Genomic DNA, 21,858 nt, shown 5'->3' with positions numbered 1-21,858 from the left:
AGCTTTAAAAAAAGAAGGAGAGTCTTTAATGTGTGTCAACACGAATGGACCTTGAGGACGTTATGTTAAGTTAAATTAGCAAGACATGTACTGCGTAATTCCACTTATATGAAGTACCGAAACAGTCAAATTCATGAAAATAAAGATTGGAATGGGGTTTCCAAGGGTTCAGGGGAAGGGAACCTGGGGATTATTAATCAGTAGGCATAAAGTTTCAGTTAACTGAGGAAGGTAAAGTCTGGAGCTCTGCTGTACGGCACCATACTGAAAGCCAAGAATGCTGTTTTGTACGCTTGAGTTTTAAGGAGGGTAGATCTCGTGTGAAGTATTCTTACCACAATACAAAAGGAAAATGGTTATTATTACTAGTATTAAGCTAGTAGGTATATAATAAGCAGTGTATATAATAAAGGTGATATTTGCCAAAATCTTGTATTTCAAACGAGAAACTTGAGTATCGTATAAACAGTATCTTGTAAATATTTTTAGCAACAGTCCTTTTTCAAAGGACATTTTCAAACCATTCCAATTTATAAAATAAATAAATAGTATTCCAAATGCCCTTTGAAGTTTACGGCATTTTATGAGTGTAAATACACCTCCATTATTAAAAAGTCAATTGATGAAGAGGAGAGGCTTGTTTTGATGGACATAAATACTAAACCAAGATGAAATAAGAGTGCCAGTCTCATACCATCTCAGCATCCTGCTTCCATCGCCACTTGATTTTGGTTACAGTGTATGAAGGAAATCTTGATTCACACATGTAAATAGCTGCAGATTATAACTTAAAAAAAAAGACTTTGCAATTCTCAAGGTATGGCTTCCAATATTTTGAGTTAGAAGCCTGAAAGGAGAGCAATTGGAAAGTTCTGTTTTGAAGGTGGAGAATGAATTATTGGAGCAGAGGACCTGCTCACGTTCCTTAAACAGACCCAAGTCTTTTGGGGAATACCAACACCATTTATTCATAGCATATATGAGGCTTTCCGTATAATCAGGGGTGCAAGATATGTAATTTTGTTTTCCTCTAACTGGACTTATTTTTGTATTTCAAGCCTCTTATTACTCTGTGAGGCTTGATGCAAATTTCAGGTAATGCAAGGTCCTCTCTCCTTCCATGGGGTTGTGTCTGTATTTTCTGGGTACTTAAATAGGATGGGGAGAGGAACATCTGGATCCCTATCAGCAACCATTCCCACTGGTTTTCCCAAGCAGTGGTTGGTTGCTCAGCCAGGTCATTCACTTCCAGTCCTGACTGTGTGGCCACTCTAGGCTCAGCTCCTGCTCCGTTCTCTGTCTCCTCTATTCTTCTTATCCCCTCCCTCTTCTGTCTTGTTGTTGTGTCTTTCTCTGGCACATGGGAAGAATTTTGTTGAGCTAGCCAGTTCAACAGATGTGTGGGGGCATTCGAATGCTCTTCTGCCAATTATTGGTAGCGTAACTCCTTGGTTCCACCTGTCCCAGGTGCTATAGACAGTTGGATCTTTCCATAGTTTGGGTCTCAGTCAGGAGAAAGACAACAAGTGTCTCTGATCTCAAGCCCTTAAACCCATCTGGGGACTTCTATGCACCTATCCTCTTCCAAGAGTTAGTTTGGGGTTTGCTGCAGGGACTGTAGCTACCCACCTCACCTCTGACCTTTCTCTTCCTTCCCTAGACTAGGTTTCTTTCTTAATGTAAGCACACCTTGGGCAATTAAGCAATCTCTATCAGAGTGTACTTCTTTGTATGGGTAGATACGCAGAAGAATTTAGAGGAATTTAAGTATATGCACAAGCATAGAAGGAGAAATGTTATTTCAAAGTCTAGACCAAAAAAAAAAAAAAAAAGCAAATTTGGTGATCACATGTTTATGACATGTATTCCTGGTCTTAAAAGGGTTAAAATTTGTAGAGTGACTTACAAAATGGAACTCTTACCCCAGCCCCAAATGCCTGCTTCTCCTCCAGTGTCCCCAACAGAGAATTGTCATCACCATTCTGCCACTTGTTCAGGTAAAAAATCTACGTGTTATCCTTTCTTTCTCTTTGTCCTTCATTTTTAAAAATACCCTTTATTTTTCAGAACAGTTTTAGGTTGACAGCAAAATTTAGAAGGTACAGACATTTCCCATATACTTCCTCCCCTTCCCCAGGAATAGTACGTTTATCACAACTGATGAACCTACACTGATGCTTCATATCAACCAGAACCCTTAGTTTCCATTAGGGTTCATAGAACGTTGTACACTCTGTGGGTTTTGATAAATTTCTCATGACATGTAGCCACCATTATAGGATCATTCAGAGTAGTGTCATTGACCTACAAATTCTCTGAGCTCTATTCATCCCTCCCTCCCCACCAACCCCTGGCAATCACTGATCTTTCTACTGTATCCATAATTTCACCCTTTTTTTTTTGAGTGTCATAGAGTTGGAATTACATATATAGTATATAGTCTTTCAGACTGGCTTCTTTCACTTAGTGATATGCATTTAAGGTTCCTCCACATTTTTTTCATGACTTGGCAGATCGTTTCTTTTTAGTGCTGAATAATATTTCATTGTCTGCATGTGCCAGTTTATTTATCCACTCACCTACTGAGTGACATCTTGGTTGCTTCCAAGTTTTGGCAATTATGAATAAAGCTGCTACAAGTATTTATGTGCAGGTTTTTTTTGTGTGGAAATAAGTTTCACCCCCTTTGGGTAAATACCAAGGAGCACAATTACGGGACTGTATAGTAAGAGTAGCCGAAGTATGGAAAGAGCCCAAATGTCCATTGATGGATGAATGGATAAAGAAGATGTGAGATATATATAGATATATATATATATATATATATATATATATATACACACACACACACACACACATACACAATGGAGTATTACTCAGCAATCAAAAAGAATGAAATCTTGCCATTTGCAACTACGTAAATGGAACTAAAGGGTATTATGCTAAGCGAAATTAGTCAGTCAGAAAAAGACAAAAATCATATGACTTCACTCATATGGAGACTTTAAGACACAGAATAGATGAACATAAAGGAAGGGGAGCAAAAATAATATAAAAACAGGGAGGGGGACAAAACAGAAGAGACTCATAAAAATGGAGAAAAAACTGAGGGTTATGGGAAGGGTTGTGGGAGGAGGGATGGGCTACATGGGTAAGGGGCACGAAGGAATCTACTCCTGAAATCATTGTTGCACTAGATGCTAACTAATTTGGATGTAAATTTTAAAAAATAAAAAAAAATAAAATTAAAAAAATTTTAAGTGTTTATTTTTTAGAGAGAGAGAGAGAGAGAGAGAGAGTGCGAGTGGGGAAAGGACACAGAGAGAGTGAGACACAGAATCTGAAGCAGGCTCCAGGCTTTGAGCTGTCAGCACAGAGCCTGATGTGGGGCTCGAATTCACCAACTGTGACATCATGACCTGAGCCGAAGTGGGATGCTTAACCAACTGAGCTACCCAAGTGCCCCGAGTATACTTTGTTTTGTAAGATATTGCTAAACTGTCTTCCAAAGTGGTTGAGCTATATTGCATTTACACCAGCAATGAATTAGCATCCCTGTGGCTCCATATCTTATCAGCATTTGGTATTGGTGGTGTTCTAGATTTTGGCCATTCTATAGGTATACAGTGATATCTCATCAATGTTTTTTTTTAATTAAAAAATTATTTTAGAGAGAACAGGGAAGAGGGGCAGAGAGAGAGAGAAAGAGAGAGAGAGAGAATCTCAAGCAGGCTCCATGCTCAGTGCAGAGTCCAATAGGGGGCTTGATCCCTCAACCCTGGAATCATGACCTGAGCCAAAATCAAGAGTTGGACACTCAACTCACCGAGCCACCCAGGCACCCCCTCATCATTGCTTTAATTTTCATTTTCCTGATGGCATGATGTAGAGCATCTTTTCACATGCTTATTTTGTCCTCTGCATTTTTTCCTCACTGTAGTTTCTTTAAAGGCCTTTGAACCATTTTTTAATCTGGTTGCTTGTTTTCTTATAGTTGAATTTTTTTTAAGTTTATTTATTTATTTTGAGAGAAACAGAGATAGCACAAGTGGAGGAGGGGCAGAGAGAGTCGAAGAGAGAGAGAATCCCAAGCAGGCTCCACACTGCCAGCACAGAGCCCAATGCGGGGCTTACACCCGTGAAGCTGTCAGATCATGACCTGAGCTGAAACCAAGAGTTGGAGGCTCAACCGCCTGAGCCACCTAGGGTCCCTTCTTATTGTTGAGTTTTAAGAGTTCTTTGTGTTTTGTATGACAATCCTTTATCCAATGTGTCTTTTGCAAACATTTCCCCCCAGGATTCTCTTTCTTTTGACAGTGTCTTACCCAGAGCAGAGAATTTTAATTTTAAATGAAGTCTAGCCTATCAATTCTTTGTTTCGTGGATTGTGCCATTTTGCTTTATTATGTTTTTAATTGAAGTATGATTGACATACAATGTTACGTTTGTTTCAGGTATACAGCATAGTGATGGAACAAGTCCATACATTATGCTCACTTCAAGCATAGCTGTCATCTATTTCCATACAATGCTATTACAATACTTTTATCTCTATGACTTACTAATTTTATAACTGGAAGTCCATATTTCCCATTCCCCTTCACCCATTTTCTCCATCCCCCCCACTCTCTTCCCCTCTGGCAACCATCAGTGGTTCTCTGTATTTATGTTCTCTGTCTTTTGCTGTTTGTTGATTCATTTTTTTCATTGTTCAGATTCCACCTGTGAGATCTTATGGTATTTGTCCTTCTCTGACTTTTCACTTCACACACACCACATCTTCTTTATCCATTCATCTGTCGATGGACACTTGGGTTTCTTCCATATCTTGGCTATTGGTAAATAATGCTGCAATAAACATGGCGTGCATGGAGTGCATATCTTTTCAAATTAGTGTTTTTGTTTTCTTCAGGTAAATACCCAGTAGTGTAATTACTGGATCAGAGCATAGTTCTACTTTTAAGTTTTTGAGGACCTCCATGCTGTTTTCTACTGTGGTTGCACCAATTTACGTTCCCTCCAGCAGTGCGCAAGGGTTTTCTTGCGCACATACTTACCAAGATCTGTTTTTGATTTTGCCATTCTGACAAGTGTGAGGTGGTATTTGTGGTTTTGATTTGCATTTCCCTGATGATTAGTGGTGTTGAGAATCTTTTCATGTGTCTCTTGCCCATCTGTATATCATTTTTGGAAAATGTCTGCTCATTTTTAAATCAGATTATTATTATTACTTTTTTATGTTGAGTCATATAAGTTCTTTATGTATTTTGGATATTAACCCCTTATCAAATATATCATTTGCACATGTCTTCTCCTGTTAGTAGGTTGCCTTTTGATTTTGTTGATAGTTTGTCTTTTTGTTTTTTTGTTTTTTTCCTGTGTAAAAGCTTTTTATTCTGGTGTAATCCTAATAGTTTATGTTTGTTTTTATTTTCCTTGCTTGAGGAGACATAGCTAGAAAAATATTGCAAATGCCGCTGTCAAAGAAATTACTACTGGGGCGTCTGGGTGGCTCAGTCGGTTAAGCGTCCGACTTCGGCTCAGGTCACCAACTCGCGGTCCGTGAGTTCAAGCCCCGCGTCGGGCTCTGGGCTGATGGCTCGGAGCCTGGAGCCTGCTTCCGATTCTGTGTCTCCCTCTCTCTCTGCCCCTCCCCCGTTCATGCTCTGTCTCTCTCTGTCCCAAAAATAAATAAACGTTAAAATTTTTTTTTTAAAAAAGAAATTACTACTTACATTTTTGTCTAGAAGTTTTATTGTTTCTGGTCTCATATTTAGGTCTTTAATCCATTTGAGTTTATTTTTGTGTATAGTGTGAGAGTCCGGTTTTATTCTTTTCCATATAGCAATACAGTTTCCCCTGCACCGTTTATTGAAGAAACTTCCTTTTCCCCATTGTATATTCTTGCCTCCTTTGCATAGATTAGTTGGCCATAAAAGCATGGGTTTATTTCTGGATTTTCTATTCTGTTCCGTTGATCTACATGTCTAATTTTGTGCCAGTACCATAGTGTTTTGATTACTACAGTTTTGTAGTATATTTTAAAATCTCGGATTGTGACAGACCATGCCTTTTTAAAAAAATCATTGCCAAACTGAAGGTCATCTAGATTTTTTCCTGTATTATCTTCCAGGACTTTTATAGTTTAGCATTTTATATTTACATCTTTGATCCATTTTGAGTTTTGTGCAGACATAAGATCTGGGTCTAGATTGAGTTTTTTGCATGTGGATGTCCAGTTGTTCCAGCACCAGTTGTTGAAAAGACTATCTTTGCTCCATTGTATCTCCTTTGATCCTTTGTCAAAGATCAGTGGCTATGTTTATGACTTATTTATATTCTCTATTCTGTTCTACTGATCTATGTGTCTGTTCTTTCACCAATACTACATTGTCTTGAATACTGTAGCCTTATAGTAAATCTTAAAGTTGGGTAAGATCAGTCTTCCAACTTTGTTCTTTTTCAATATTGTTGTGTTGGCTATTTTGGATCTTTTGTCTCTTCATATGAACTTTGGAGTCAGTTTGTTAATATACACAAAATAATTTGCCCGGCTTAAAAAAATTTTTTTAATGTTTTTATTTATTTTTGAGAGAGGGAGAGAGAGACAGAGTGAGTGGGGGAAGGGCAGAGAGAGAGGGGGAGACACAGAATCCGAAGCAAGCTCCAAGTTCTGAGCTGTCAGCACACAGCCCGACGCGGGGCTTGAACTCACGAGCTGTGAGATCATGATCTGAGCCGAACTCGGACGCTTAACTGACTGAGCCACTCAGGTGTCCCTAATTTGCCAGGATTTTGAAATGGACTTCATTGAATATATAGATCAAGTTGGGAAGACCTGACATGTTGACAATATTGAGCCTTCCTATCTATAAACATGGAATATGTCTCTATCTATTTCGGTCTTCGATTTCGTTAAGAACTTTGATCAGAGTTTTAATCAAAGTTTTACAATTTCCCTCCTACAGCTATCATAGATATTTTATTAGATTTTTACCTAGGTATATATTTATTTTTGGTTTGAATGCAAGTGGTATTGTGTTTCAAAGTTCAAATTCCACTTGTTCATTATCGGTAGGTAGGAAAGCTGACTTTTGCCCCTTGTATCCTATAACATCGCTCTAATTATTTATTAGTTCCGGGAATTATTTTTTGTCGATTCTTTCAGATTTTCTACAAAGATGATAATGACATCTGTGAATAAAGATAGTTTTATGTCTTCATTCCCCATCTATATACCTTTTATTGTATTATTTTATTGTCTTATTGCATCATCTAGGACTTCAGTACAATGTTAAAAAGCATTGGTGAGAGGAAATATCCTTGCCTTGTTCCTTCCTGATCTTACTGGACAAGCATGGAATTTCTCATCATTAAGTATAATATTAGCTGCGGGTTTTTGTGATGGATATTCTTTATCAAATTCAGGGAGCTTTCCTCTATTTCTAGTTCACTGAGAATTCTCATCCCAAATAGTTTTAGATTTTGTCAAATGATTTTTCTGCATCTATTGATATGATTATGTGACATTCTCCTTTAGCCTGTTGATATGAAGGACTACATCTTCGAATGTGGATGAGTTCTGAATATCTGGGATAAAGGTATCCCACTTCACTCTTTGCATCCATCAATAAGTGCAGTTTCACCTCTAGTACATTCCTTGAATTTAAACACTACTACTCCCTCTTTTTTCAAAGTCTAATTCACCACCATCTCTCTCCTAGAAGGCCATAACTTCTTAGTCACCTTCCAGTCTACTCTTGCTATGCTCCCATAGCCATTTTCCAGAGAATGAAAATGATCCTTTAAATATGTGAATCAAATCTCATCACTCCTCTGCTTAAATGCTCCAGAAAGATAAAATTCAATCTTTTCCTTACCGCTCACATGATATAGCTCCTGTCAACCTCCTTAACATTCCACCACTTTGACTCTCAACTTTTAGATTCTTTTTTCATTTTTGGAGTAAAACAGGTTCTTCGCTGTTTACAAGGTTATTTACAAGTTACAAAAATTCTCTCTCCATTTTTAAATCTGTATTGCCATGCTTTCCCCCTCAACCCTCCATTCTATCTTGGCTGCTACAACCAGACGGAAAATGTGGGGACACTTTTTCTTGTGTCTGAACTGAAAACTTTGCAGTAGATAGTAACTGCGCCGCATCTTTCAAATACTTGCATCCAGGTTTTCACCATGATGTACTTATATGGTTCTTTGAACTTTTCAAACTTATCCTGAATGAAAGCCTCCACACATGGAATATTTTATTGCCTGAGTTTTATTTAAATTTTTTTTTTATTTGAGAGAGAGAGAGAGAGGGAGAGAGATAGAGAGAGGAGAGAATGCAAATGGGGGAGAGGGGCAGAGGAAGAGAGAAAGAGAGAGAGAGAGATTCTTAAGCAGGCTCCACGTGGAGCCCAATGCAACGCTTGATCCCTCAGCCCTGGGATCATGACCTGAGCCAAAATCAAGAGTCGGACACTCAACAGATTGAGCCACCCAGGCACCGCTACCTTATCTTTGCATAGCTGTCCTCTTCTCAACTTTCAGGTTCAAGTGCTGCTTTCTCAAAGATCCTTTTCTGAACGTCCCGTTGCTCATATGCTTATGTCCCCACTGCTGTTGCCCTGTCTCTTTACCCTACTTTATTTCATACCTTCCATCAACTAATATCTGTGCCACATAATGTCTTGGGTAAGAGAGGAGTAGGTGAAGAGACATCTACATCCCTATCTCATGGAACTTACATTCTAGTTAAGGAAACAGTCAATGAACAGATACGTACTAAATACATAGTCTATCAGGTAGTGGTAAGTGTTGTGGAGAAAAATAATGCAGGGAACATAAATGCAAAGCTCTGGGATTGAGGTGACTGATTTCAACTTTAAACTGTGTGGTTGGAAAAAAAATAAAATAAAAATAAATTGTGTGGTTAGAGAAGGTCTCACTGAGAAAAAGGCCTAAAGCAGGTGAAAGAGAGAGACTTACTCTCCGGGGAGTATCAAGAAGAGAAAACCTCAAGTGCAAAGGCCCTGGGGCAGCACCGTGCCGTGGGCATTTGAACAATAGCAAGGGGATCTGCAAGGCTGGAGTGGAGCGAGCCAAGGGGAAGAGTCATAGAAGATGAGTTCTGTAAGGCAAAAGGGATGAGAATGGGCACGCTCCTGTAGGTCACCAAGGGAGCTTTGGCTTTTCTCAAAATAAGACAAGACGCTTTTGGAAGACGTTGGGGGAAATAATCTGAGAGACATGGTCTGACTTAGTCTTAAAGGGATCAGTCTGAGGGCTGGGTTGAAACATGTCAGATGAAAGACGACCTAATAGGAAGCTACTGCGTTGCTCCCCATGAGAGACACTGGTGACCCGCACAGGACGAGGGCAGCGGAGGTGACGTAAACTGGTCGTGTGATGGTGGATTTGCATGTGAAATAGGAGGGAAGAGATGCGCTAGGAAAGACCCTAAGCCACTGGAAGGATGGCTTGCCTCTAATGAATGGTGGAAGACTGCAGGTGGAACACATTTGAGGACAGGGCGGGAAAGAGTATGGTTTTGCACACATTATGGTTAAGATCGATGTCAAGCAGGCAGCTGGATACGTTAAGTCTGGAGTTCGGCATGGATGTACGTGTGTGATACGTGAATTTGAACATGCGGATGGTTTTGAAATTGTCTTAGAATAATTTAAGAAATATATATAAACTTGAATTTGAATCATAATTTTGCAGAATTCCTGAGCTATAATTGCAGAACTTGCATGGAGCCCAGTTTTAAAACTCAGCATTCTGTTGACGTAAAAAGTACGACTTGATACCACTCTCACAACCATTTTGTTTTTTATGCGTGGCATGGCAAGAAGACACTATAGAATTCAGCAATTCGTACCCAAAAGGGCCTTATCGCAATGATATTTTAATTCCCTCTTATTGGATCCATTTCTCAGAAAAACGTCTGGAGTTTTCTTATATTGTCGAGTGTGCTGATACGAACCATCAATTGCTGACAGGTGCTCTTGACGGAACACATGCAACGGGACAGATCACTCACTCTTTTTTTACGGTTCTATTGGCATGACCCAATGACAGGATTTCGTGTGATGTGCGAGTTGCCCTGAAGTGCTTTTTAAAAATAGCGTCATCACTGGGGCGCCTGGGTGGCTCAGTCGGTTAAGCGTCCGACTTCAGCTCAGGTCACGATCTTGCGGTCTGTGAGTTCGAGCGTGAGTTCGAGCCCCGCGTCGGGCTCTGGGTTGATGGCTCAGAGCCTGGAGCCTGCTTCCGATTCTGTGTCTCCCTCTCTCTTTGCCCCTCCCCCATTCATGCTCTGTCTCTCTCTGTCTCAAAAATAAATAAACGTTAATTTTTTTTTTTTTTAAATAGCATCATCGACACACATCTACTAAAATAAATTAACCTTCCTATCTTAACGGATTTGGGAAACAGCAACTCCACATGCCGGTGATGATATGAGCAGCAGATCTGGGTAGGGGTGACAAAGCAAGAAGACAGCAATGTGATAGGCCTTTTAAGAGAGCAGTTCAGAGGCAATGAGCATAAACCTAAATTTATATCAGCCTGGGTTACGATTCAGGCTCTGTGGCTTTATAGATGGGCAGGACTTACTCTCTCCAAACTCAAGTTTTGAGAAGTAAGATATAATAGGGAATAATTACAAGTCTCTGGTGAGAGGAACTCTTGAGCTAATGCTTGCAAAAATACTTAGAATAGCACCTTGCCCATTGCCTGATCTCAATGAGTGGTGGCCATCATTGTCAATAACTCTTCCATTTCAATCTGAAGAGGTTGTGGTGTTTTGCGATATCTGAAGAGTGTGATGGAAAGACTCAGCGGTCTCTCTGTCTTATTGTTCTATATCCAATTCTTTTTTTTCCCCCATACAACTCTTCTTTAAAAAAAAAAAAAAGAAAACACCTTTAAACAGGACATTATTTCCCTCCAGAGCTTAATTTCGGAATGTGATTTTATAAGTTGTGGGCTGGTCTCTTCAGATTCAGAGAAGGCTTCTTGTGGAAGTGAGCCCAAGGCGAGATGCAGGGACATACCTTTGAGCAGAGATGATTTCAGATTGTCATCTTTTAATTGGTGAGCAGGACTGTCACCCCAGCCTCAGATTTAGCTGGGACAGACAGTCTTAGTGAAAATGGATCTCCAGATCATTAAATCTTATAGTTGAAACCCTTCCACTGCACTCCTGGGCAATTGACATACACACACACACACACACACACACACACACACACACACACAGTTCTTCTTCCTTGGCTGTAATTTGGACTTGTTAAGCATTTTTGTAACACTATTTCTTCCTAAGTTGGCTGCTTTTCATTAGTGGTTCTTCACATCGCTCTCTCTGAAAGGTGAATACAACAGTCCATATTTTATAGACAAGGAAATTGAGGTCCAAGTAAGGCTAGTGTGGTTTGGCTGACACACCAGAAAATTAAACCCTGAAACTAGTAGCTAAACCCAGAGTGCCTCACTGTTGAGTCCTGGCTGACGTTATCAAGGAGACTATTTTTCATAGATGATTCAACACATTCAAAGAAAACACAAAGGTGATGTCCCCTGCCCTCTCTAAAAACACAAAATACTTCATAATTGTATATGGTCATGATGTTGAAACCAGAGTGATCAGTCAAAAATCAAATCTGATCCAGTCACTTTTCTTTTCCTTTTTTTTTTTTTTAAGTTTATTTATTTAGTTCGAGAAAGAGAGAGAGCGTGAGTGGGGGAGGGGCAGAGAGAGAGAGAGAGAGAGAGGAGAGAGAGAGAATCCGAAGCAGGCTCCACACTGTCAGCGCAGGGCCCAGAGCAGGGCTTGAACTCACGGACAGTGAGATGATGACCTGAGCTGAAATCAAGAGTTGAATGCTTAACCGACTGAGCCACCCAGGTGCCCCACGTCACTTTTCTATAAAGAGCATGGGCCTGGTTCTCCACTGCCCCAGGATCAGGTGCGATTCCCTTAATGCCACCTGCAGCCTGCTCTGGGCCCCTCTGTGACCCCACTTCCAGCCCCACCCACCACTCATCTGTCCATCTTCACGCTGTCCACAGTCACGCTGAAGAGTTCATGTGCCTTTGTACATAAGATGGAGACAAGAACCTTCTTCTGTCTCATCTTCTCCCTTTGAGTTATAGGCCACGTGGTTCAGGAAGTCTCCCCACACTTCTCAAGGCCAGGTTTGTTGGCTCTTCTGCATACCCCAGTCACACACGCTATTTATACCCCATAAAGCACTACAGTTGTATCTTAAATTACCCTTTCCCATGAGACGATGATCTCCTTAAGGACCGAGTCTCATCGTTTACCTGCTTCATTGGAGATTCCCGGTCCCTTACCACAGTGTCTGCCAAGAGTAGGGATGCATCATATATGTATGGATCGCATGCCTTGTGATTTGCCATTTTTCCATCTGGCAAGATTGTAAGGTTACTACCCATTGTGTCAGAATGCGTCTTGAACGCCAGCGAAACAATATGTTATGATCTGACGCTTCAGCGGTGGGATTGTTGGCAACTGCCAGGACGGAGGGGAGGTGAGCTCTGGAGGTTACCGGCGTAGAGGTTTGGCTGAAGAAATCACTCGTCCTGGTCCCCTGATCTTTTAGAGGTATAATCAGGGTGACCATGTAGTTATCCAAACAGGTAGTAGTTTGAGAGTGGAAGTAGGCCCAGTCGATAATTATACCGGGACAATCCATACGGACTGGGAGTGTCTCGGGCAAAGTGAGTCACTCTTGGTGTATTGATTACCCCAATGTGCTCTTGGTGCCGAGCTTAGTTCCCAGTTAAACTGATCCATCAATGGGCTCAACGCTGCTGCTGGGCGAGAAATCGCACAGTTGCACTAACTGAAGTGGCTAAGGGACATGTAGCAGTCATTTTGCAGCATATGGCTTGACAATTCTCTTCCTGCAGTAGCTCTAAACACAGTAGTAGTTATAGCTCCGTGACAGTAGCAGGTGAGAGAGGCAGTTAAGCAGTGGCTGTATCGCTCAGTAAAAGTTTTGGCACCTGGATTTGGACACGAAGAATGTTAACTGGGGAGCTGAAAGATTTCCAGATCGACCAAATCGCTCAAAGCTGCCAAGTTGGCCTGAGAACTTTCCTCTGTAAGTGAGATATGGATGATAGCAGAGACCACTCCTTAGCTGGAAAATGCAATTTAAACATATGTTTAAAGAAGCAATGATTAAAATATTACATTTTCAGATCCCTTTCGTGTTCCTGAGTCCAAGGCTGTGCCAAACGCTTAGCTGTGCGGAGGGTGATTATCTTTCGAGGGCAGGATAATAGCTTCCCAGTCGCTGCAGTGTAGATCTCAGTGCTGGCAAGGGTTTGGGAGGTGAAAATCCTTGACACCTAGAAAGTGTCGACATCCTGGTGAGCTTACTTATCTTGTTTTGGCAAATCTCCCATATATCGCGTGGAAGATGGCATGTTCCCATTACTAAATTTCTCTTTTCTTTCCTGACTAGGACTTCTCCAAATCTGTGTCCGTCATCTATGTCTGGAGAATAATTTGTAACTAGCAAAATCACTGGCAGAGTACAATATTAATTTCTACCGTAATGACCTGGGGTCGGAATTAGGAACCCTTTCACATTAACAGAAGATTAGGAACTGGGTTACCATCTCAGGTATGCCCTGCAAACCAACAGATGTGGAGAGGGCAAAGAAGAGACACCAGAAAACAAAACCAAAAAAACCTCTCTCTGAAGCTGCTCGAAATCAACTGAACCCATCTCAGCATAGCAATCATAGCCCATCTTATCCTTTCCTGGTTTGATATTAGAGCCTTTTTAAAAAGTCCTGAGTTGACAGTAGTACATTTGTGCATGTTTTTTAAAATTTATGCATTTATTTTTGAGAGAGAGAGAGAGAGAGAGAGAGAGAGCTACACGTGTGCATGAGCAGGGGAGGGGGAAAGAGAGAGGAAGAGGCAGAATCCCAAGCCAGCTCCTCCCTGTCAGGGCAGAGCCCTATGCACAACAGGGCTCGAACTCAGGAACCACGAGATTATGACCTGAGCCGAAATCAGGAGTGGGTCACTCAACTGACTGAGCCACGCAGGCGCCCCTACACCTGGGGTGCTTAATTCCCTAGCTCAGACTTCTAGGTCAGCATTGTCATGATGCTTTTAAGGATGGGGTTCCTCCAGGAGGAGTAAAAACCAAGAACAAAACAATCCACGTGAAACGTTAGTTACGACATACGTCAATTGTGCCACCTATATGCCATGCACTTTTTAAGAAAAGGAGTGCACTGTGCGCAAAAAGAAACTGCTCACCGCTTGGTGCAAGAAACTGTAATTGACAGGATGCCTATGAGTATAATGTAATCAGGAAGCGAATTGTGGCTTATACCCTTTATGACTTTCCGTGGTAAAACAATAGAGGAATCTTGTATGCTCAGAAGGAGGGAGGGGTTTAGAACAGGAACTGGAAAAAAAAAAAAAGTCATCCTTCCAATGACACAGAAGAAAACAGCACCGGTTACGAATGTGCTTCTAGTATGAAAAAGCCCGGGTTCATATCACAGCTCCCTTCATTAGTTGTGTGACCCTGGGTAAGGCAGTGAACCCCTTCGCTTCGATTTCCCCATCTTTAGGACATAGAAATAGTGAAAGCAACTATCACACATGGTTTTGGTGAATATCAAATGAGATTATACGTAAAAGCCCTTAGTAAAGCGTTTGACACATGGTAAGCTCAATAAATAACAATTATACTTGTTCAAAACCCAGTTATTTGATCCTAGGGTTGCGATTTTTTATTTTAGGTTGTGCTTGACTATATGGTTACACTCGTGTATGTTTGTGCCTCAGTTCTGTGGTTCACTAAGAACATTCAGTCCTCCAACCCTGCATTGCTTCCAGGTCAGGAAGCCCCTGAAAACAAAGGACATGCAGACATCCCCCTTTCACAAAGTGCTTTGGTGGCCCTGTCCTCTCTCCCCACTTGGGGCTGTCACAGCTCGCTCAGAGGAGCAGCTCAGAGGAGCACAACCAGGCCAGGGATCATTATATTTCTCAAGAATGGCTTGACGTTGAGTATATGCACAGTTGCTATGTTATTGTGCTTTTAGCTTTTTTCTTTTTTTCTTCGTTTGTATTTTTATTCTAATGCAAAAATCAGTAAAGAGACTGGGTTAAATGTCAAAAACTGCGGATATTGAGTTTCCTTAAGAAACCATATATTTGGATGGTGAGTTGGCACGAGACCTCTCACCAGACTCTAGGAACATCTCGTTCCCTTTCTTCTCATTCTTCTTTTCCCCTTCCAACAACTTTAACCACAAGAATACTCCCCACTTTCTACTTATGTTGCCTCGCTCCAATTTCGTCTCTTCAGCCCTTCCAACAAATTTGTCGGCAATTCCTTGTATTATATTCAAGGGATATATTCCTGCTGAAGTAAGAAGTCAGGAGATTTGGAAGGGAATTTTGTTGTTTTAAGCTTATTTATTTATTTTGAGAGACAGAGAGAGAGAGAGGGAGAGAGGGAGAGAGACTGCATGAGCAGGGGCGGGGCAGGGAGAGAGGGAGAGAGAATCCTGAGCAGGCTCCATGCTGTCAGCACAGAGCCCCCACTCAGGGCTCAATCTCGTAACTGTGAGATCATGACTTGAGCTGAAATCAAGAGTTAGACGCTTAAACGACTGAGCCACCCAGGCACCCCTGGAAGGGAATTTTGAATCCTCTGGCAACTTACTGTTATCTTGGTCCTGTTGTTAATCTCCCTGAGTCCCAGCTGTGTGACGATGGGAGAATATATAGGCTCACCTTACCTTTTTTCACAGGATTGTTAGGGGACAAAATAAAATACTCTGTGGCCTAACCTTTTCGAATGCTCTTAATTTGAGGGTACTATTTATCATCAATTGCCTTTGCATAATATTTCAAAATGAAGAATAAAAACTGCATAAAACACAAATATACTACAAAAATAAAAAAAAAATAAGGCAGATTTGAAGTTATATTTCCTTATGAAATATGCCCAGACTGACCCAGTTTTCCTTCTCCTATTTTTAAAGTGACTTAATTTTTTAGAATAGTTTTAGGTTCATAGAACAATCTAACAGAAGGCATTCTAAATATTAAACTAAAATGTGACAAAACTTTTTCTGATTTATAAATCCTTAAAAAAATAGTGTTCTTCCTTTGTTAGCCTAAACTTTTCTTGTTTTTTTTTTTTTTTTTTTGGGTGGGGGGTGGCATTTTGTGTAAGTGGAAAAGTAAATACACTTCCCTCTCAGCAACCTTGATCCACTGTATAAAGTGTGCTTAAATGTTATCTGCACCGCGGCTGCCCTGGTCTATTTCTAAACTCTACAACAGTTTTGCTGACCATGAGAAAATTTCATTTATCGTACGTCGGTGAGGAGCTGGAATAGACATTGTTCAAGAAATGTGAATCTGTTCACTAGAAAATGGAGTCAAATGGGAGGCCATTTGTCATTGGAACAAATAATTAGCAAGTGACTGGAGTATTTTTTTTTTTTTTTTTTTGCTTGCTCCTAAACAGGGGCTTTTTCAATAGCATCCTGTGATAAAGACAATTGGGATCACCAGAGAGTGATTTTAAGAAGTCAGAAACCGTCACAACAAAACTCACAACAAAACGCTTTACTAAGATCCAGGCCCTGTATTAGTTGTTTTGTACTTGCCAACTCTTTTGAGCATCATAGAAACCCTGTGAGGTATATCTCACGCGTCCCATTTTATTGATAAGGAAACTAAGGCTCGGAGAGAGTCAGTAATTTCTCAACCGAGCAAAGCATCCTGGTGGAACAAGTAGGATTTCTTGCCTGAGAAACTCAAGTAGCCTCTTGTACTCAGTGTATAGAGGGATATTTGAGTATTCTTTGCAGACCAATGGCATGGGCATTCCATGAAAAGAGGTTGCGTGACTAGAGAAGACCTAGGAAAATACTCCTCCTCTTCAAGAATAATAATAAACATCATCATCTTATACCTTGTGCTAAGGTATAAGCAACGTGATGGGATGTTTATCACATTGAAGCTTTGCAGTGACCCACTGGGGTGGGATCGTTAGCCCTACTTGACGGATGGGAACTTGAGACTCACTGTGGTGAATTGCTTGCCCAGTTCAAACAAGCATGTCTTTCGGACTAACTAGACCGTGACCTTCCCTCTGTTCATACTGGTGTTCACCCACCTCCTCCTTGAAGGAGTGGTCTCCTCGGGAAATTTAAATCATCCATGTGCCTTGCATTATCTCCCACTTTAGCATCCTTTTATCTCTGACTTTTGTGTGTGTGTGGTGGGGATACCATGGGATGTCAAAAACTTGCAGCTAGCATGGCGATCTTGTCTTTTGGTCATGTTTGGGACCTTTTTCAAAGGCTCCATCAGGATAGTGTCTTAGGGATCCTTTCCCTCTCAAATATTGTCCTTTACTTCTGATTCATGCCACAGAAACAGAGAATCTCTAAATAAACAAGCAGAAAGTACGTTGGAATGACTTCATGCCCAAGTTTCTGATTGCTTGCACAGATGACATTCCAGCTCTGTCTCACCACACATTATTTTTTGAATCATTTTCCCTAACCCAAGTATCTCTGGTAACCAAATTTTGGTAACTTCCCCAAGGCACCCTGAGGTTTGGAAACCAAGTGGGCAGTTCCAAGTCCTTAGCGGACCGTTCCAGGGCACGCAACCTCAGAGCTAAGGTCAGACCCCATTAGAATGGGGGTGGGGAGACAGGATATGTGGAGAGAGGTTCGTGCCTTTCCACTGCACTGGAATTTAACTGGAATGAGTGAAGGCAATTTCATTTTAAAATCTCTCCCCCCTGTCACCTCATTAACACCTCCAGTGAAAGGCAGCTGTGAGACTGTTAACTCTTTGCTTGCACATTCTTGAAAGTGCTATTGGCTGGGAACTCTTGTCCTTGTGAGAAGATACCCTGCTGTCACCAATCTGGGAATCTGTAGCACTGAAATGAGGGTTTTTCCAAGACTCATATTTATACCCCAATAGCGCTCCATTCCGTAGAGTGAGACGTGCATTTCTGCCAGATTTTGCATATTTTGAGCCACTACTCCATAAGCTGCAGTATGTTGGGTTTTTTGGAACTTGGCTGCCTCAACTTCTTTTTGGAAATAAAGTGAGAATGTATGTGAACATTCATTAAGTTATTAACTCATTCATTTACTCATTCACACTTTTAATAAATCACACTGGATGAGTGCCTGTTTTATGTCAGGCAGCATGTCAACATCAGGGGTATAAGGAAAAATAAGACATGGTCCCTTCCCTCAAGGAGTTTACAGTTTAATTCAGGTTTGAGCATTAGTCTAATATAATGTGACGAAGTGATGATAAAAGTGACTATGGGAGCAAAACAGGCGAGGCAGGAAAGCAAAGTAGTCCGAGGGAGGTCAGAGAAGACAGAGGATACTTGAGTGATTTTGAGGAATGGGTAGGAGTTAGCTATATGGAAAGAGCTGAAATGGGAAAGAAACAGGGGCAAAATCAGGAGAGAATGGTTTTGGCACAATGTTAGAGACCAGCTTTGAGTGCTGTGTATAGTGGGTACTCTTATACACAGCCCAGACCGCCATTCAGGATTTAAACATATGTTCTCCCAGATGCTGGGAGGGGTGATGGCTATAAGTTCTCAGCTGAACCTGTTTGGGGATTGCCCCCCAACCTGGGGGATTTGCCTTGTCCAAGTTTATGCCCTTTCTTCTGGGACAGTGTATATATATATATATATATATATATATATATATATATGGTGGTATATATGTTTATATGTGTGTGTGTGTATATATATATATATATATATATATATATATATATATATCTATCTCCAAGATACTCAGATATAAAGACCAGTTCTCCTTATGTCAAGGTAGATAATTCTGAGTATCTATCCCATTTCAAAAGCTCCCAGTAAGATCTTCTAAAGCCTCTGCTGCAACTGTACCATAGTTCAACTTCTCTGTCTAATCTTGCTTACCACACTTCTCACAGCTGGCGTCCTCTGGGAAATGGTGCAAGAAGGGATCAAAAAGTTCAGAGCAGTGGTATGCTTGAGTGGAAATATTATAAGACTGGAAAGCCTGCCAGGTGACTAGATTCACCAGGAGGGCCCGGTGGATACCCCCACTCACGTAAGTGATCAGGAATATGCTGGTGAGACAGGCTCTAGCATCACTGAGAAACTCGGTGGTGGCCGACAGCTGGTGGTTGTTAGAAAATTTTGTTTATTGATCATGCAGAGCATGGTAGAGTTCCAAGTAATAGAGGCCAGGGTGGCAATTGATATTGGAAGCAATGATATTTCTGTAATGAGTCACACGACTGGGGTGTCACCTTGGTGAGGAAGTTATGGAGCTGGTTAACGGAGTACGGTGGCCTTAAGGACAAAACAGATGGAAGATCCAACAAGAGTGTTGCTTAATCCACTCAGTCAAAAGAAATCAAGGTTGGATGATCAGAAGGTTGAGTGCAGCCATATCCCTTCCCTAGTCTCCATACCTGAGACAGGTTTTGGAGCTGGATCCCTGAAAGAAATGCCAGGTATACAACAGAAACTGAAAGAGGGGGACGAGATCAATCTTGGTTTATGTATGGGTCAGCTCAACATGTGAGTAGTGCAAGTTAAAAATGGACCGTGGCTTCATTATAGTCCCATTCAGGGAGGACCTTAATGGAGCCCCAGTGAGAAGAAATTCTTCCAATGAGAAGAGTTTCTAATGGTATACCTTGTCATCATTTTGTGTGGAAATAGAAGTATCCCGAGATAAAAAATATATATATAAACTCATGGGTAGTGGTGAATGGGTTGGTAAGTTGGTCAAGGGCCTGAAAAGAGAAATGTTAGAAGATGTGGTATGGAATGATCAGGTGGAGAAGCATGTGTACAGACCTATGGGATGGAGTACAAAGAGTAAATACCCTTGTATCACGTGTTAAAGCCTCCAGAGAGCATCCACCAAGAAAGAAGCAATGAAGAACTAAGTAGACAGAAGGATTTCACCAGTCGACATTAGCCAGCTCTCTCATCAACACAAAAGCTGCACGAATGAATAGTTATCTTGGAATGAAAGAGGCTCTTCATGGACTCAATGTAACTTCAGTTACTGCATGGTGGCAAGTTTATTGCATTGGAACCCTACTACCCTGGGAGGGACACCACTTATCTTGAGTGGAATATTCATATTTGACTTAGTCATCCCTACAGTATATGGGCACCAACATCAAAAAAAAAATCTCATAAAATGTCGTATAAGACCAAGGAACACTTTTCAGCAAAGGAAGTGATGTGGTAGATATGACCGTGGAAGGCACTGGTTCTATCACTCACCATACCTAGCAGCTGCCAACTTGACCGACCTATGCATTGGCCTAGTGCAAGTGAAGCACTGGTTTAGGGATGATACCCAGTAAGAATAGAGCACCGTCCTCTAGGATGTGCTATCCACTCTATATCAATGATGATTAAATGTTTTGTTTACGGTAGGAAGCATACAGGAATCCAGGAATATATGAGTGGAAGCAGAAGTGGATTCTTTTATCATCATTTCCAGGGATCCACTTGGAAATTTGCACTTTTTCTCTGCATAACCCTGAGATCTGTGTATTTAGAATTCCTGGTTTTCAAGGGGGAAACACTTCCCCCAGGAGAAAGCAAAAGTCCCATTCAACTTCAGGCTATGGTTATCTGCTCACTGAGGTTCCTTGTGTCAAGTGACAGGCAAAAGAATGGGATCACCATCCTGCCAGGAATAGTTGACCCTGATTCTCAGAGAGACACAGATATGTTGCTATGTTAGGAATGAAGAGAACTGTAGGTTTTGTACCAGGTGATCCATGGAAGGGACAAGAGTTCCAGCAAAAGCCTGAGAAGGGTCTAGAAACCAGACACTCAGACCTTTTAGGGATAAAGTTCTGAGTCATTAAGCTATCTAGACCAGCAGAGGTGTTTGCTGAGAGTGAGGGGATTTAGAAATATTGACAGAAGGTGGGATGGTAAGAACTAGATGCAACGCTGAGATTACCTGCAGTTGTTGGGGTTGAAGTTTGTGTACTTTTTTGGTAAGTTTCCCCAGGGGAAGAGACCAATCAGGATCCAGGATTTGCTATTCTAAGAACTTATTACATGAAGCAAGAGGGTCAGAGAGCTGCCGGGGGTGGACTGAATTGGTTGGTACTGTGGTGCATTTCCCAGAACTGCCTCCATGGCTGAAGTTCTCACCCTCAACTGGTGGGCATGTCAGTGGCTCTAGGTTACTGACTGATCCTGTACCCAGGTATTTTCCTCAGCTGAAGACAGGATGCTCCTTCATATTCCCATCTCTTCCCCAGGAGCAACCCGCATGTAATGATTGGTCAATAGAGAGGTTTAAATGTCTAGTCTTCTTGCCTGGACAAATTTAGGACTTCCTCTAGAATTATCTATGGCTTCTGTTACCACCACATGTGTTTCACATCTTCCTCTGCCAAATCCTGCTGCCCTTATCCCTCATAATATTGAGAGCCCTTCCCAATAAACTTCCTGCTCAGAATCTGATTTGTAGGAAACCCAATCTGTGACAAATGGGTATGTATTAAGTTATAAGCTATACTATTCTATCAAAGAGAGCTAAACATAACATGGCTTCAGTACGAAAGAATGTTGTTTCTTTCCGATGTAATAATCTGGATGGTCTTGGCTGGCAAGCAACTCTGCTTCATGTGATTATTCAAGGACTCAATTTCCTATTTCATTGATTCATTACTCCCTTGACTGTTGCCTCATTTGGCATTTGGCTGAAGCTGTTTTCTCAGTATGTTCTTGGCCATGGGAAAGGGGAAAGGAGTGT

Source organism: Panthera pardus, unplaced genomic scaffold (assembly GCF_024362965.1).
Source record: "Panthera pardus isolate Hobbes unplaced genomic scaffold, ASM2436296v1 HiC_scaffold_20, whole genome shotgun sequence".
NCBI lineage: Eukaryota > Metazoa > Chordata > Mammalia > Carnivora > Felidae > Panthera > Panthera pardus.
The sequence above is the reverse complement of the archived record's forward strand: the minus strand, read 5'-3'. Positions refer to the sequence as shown.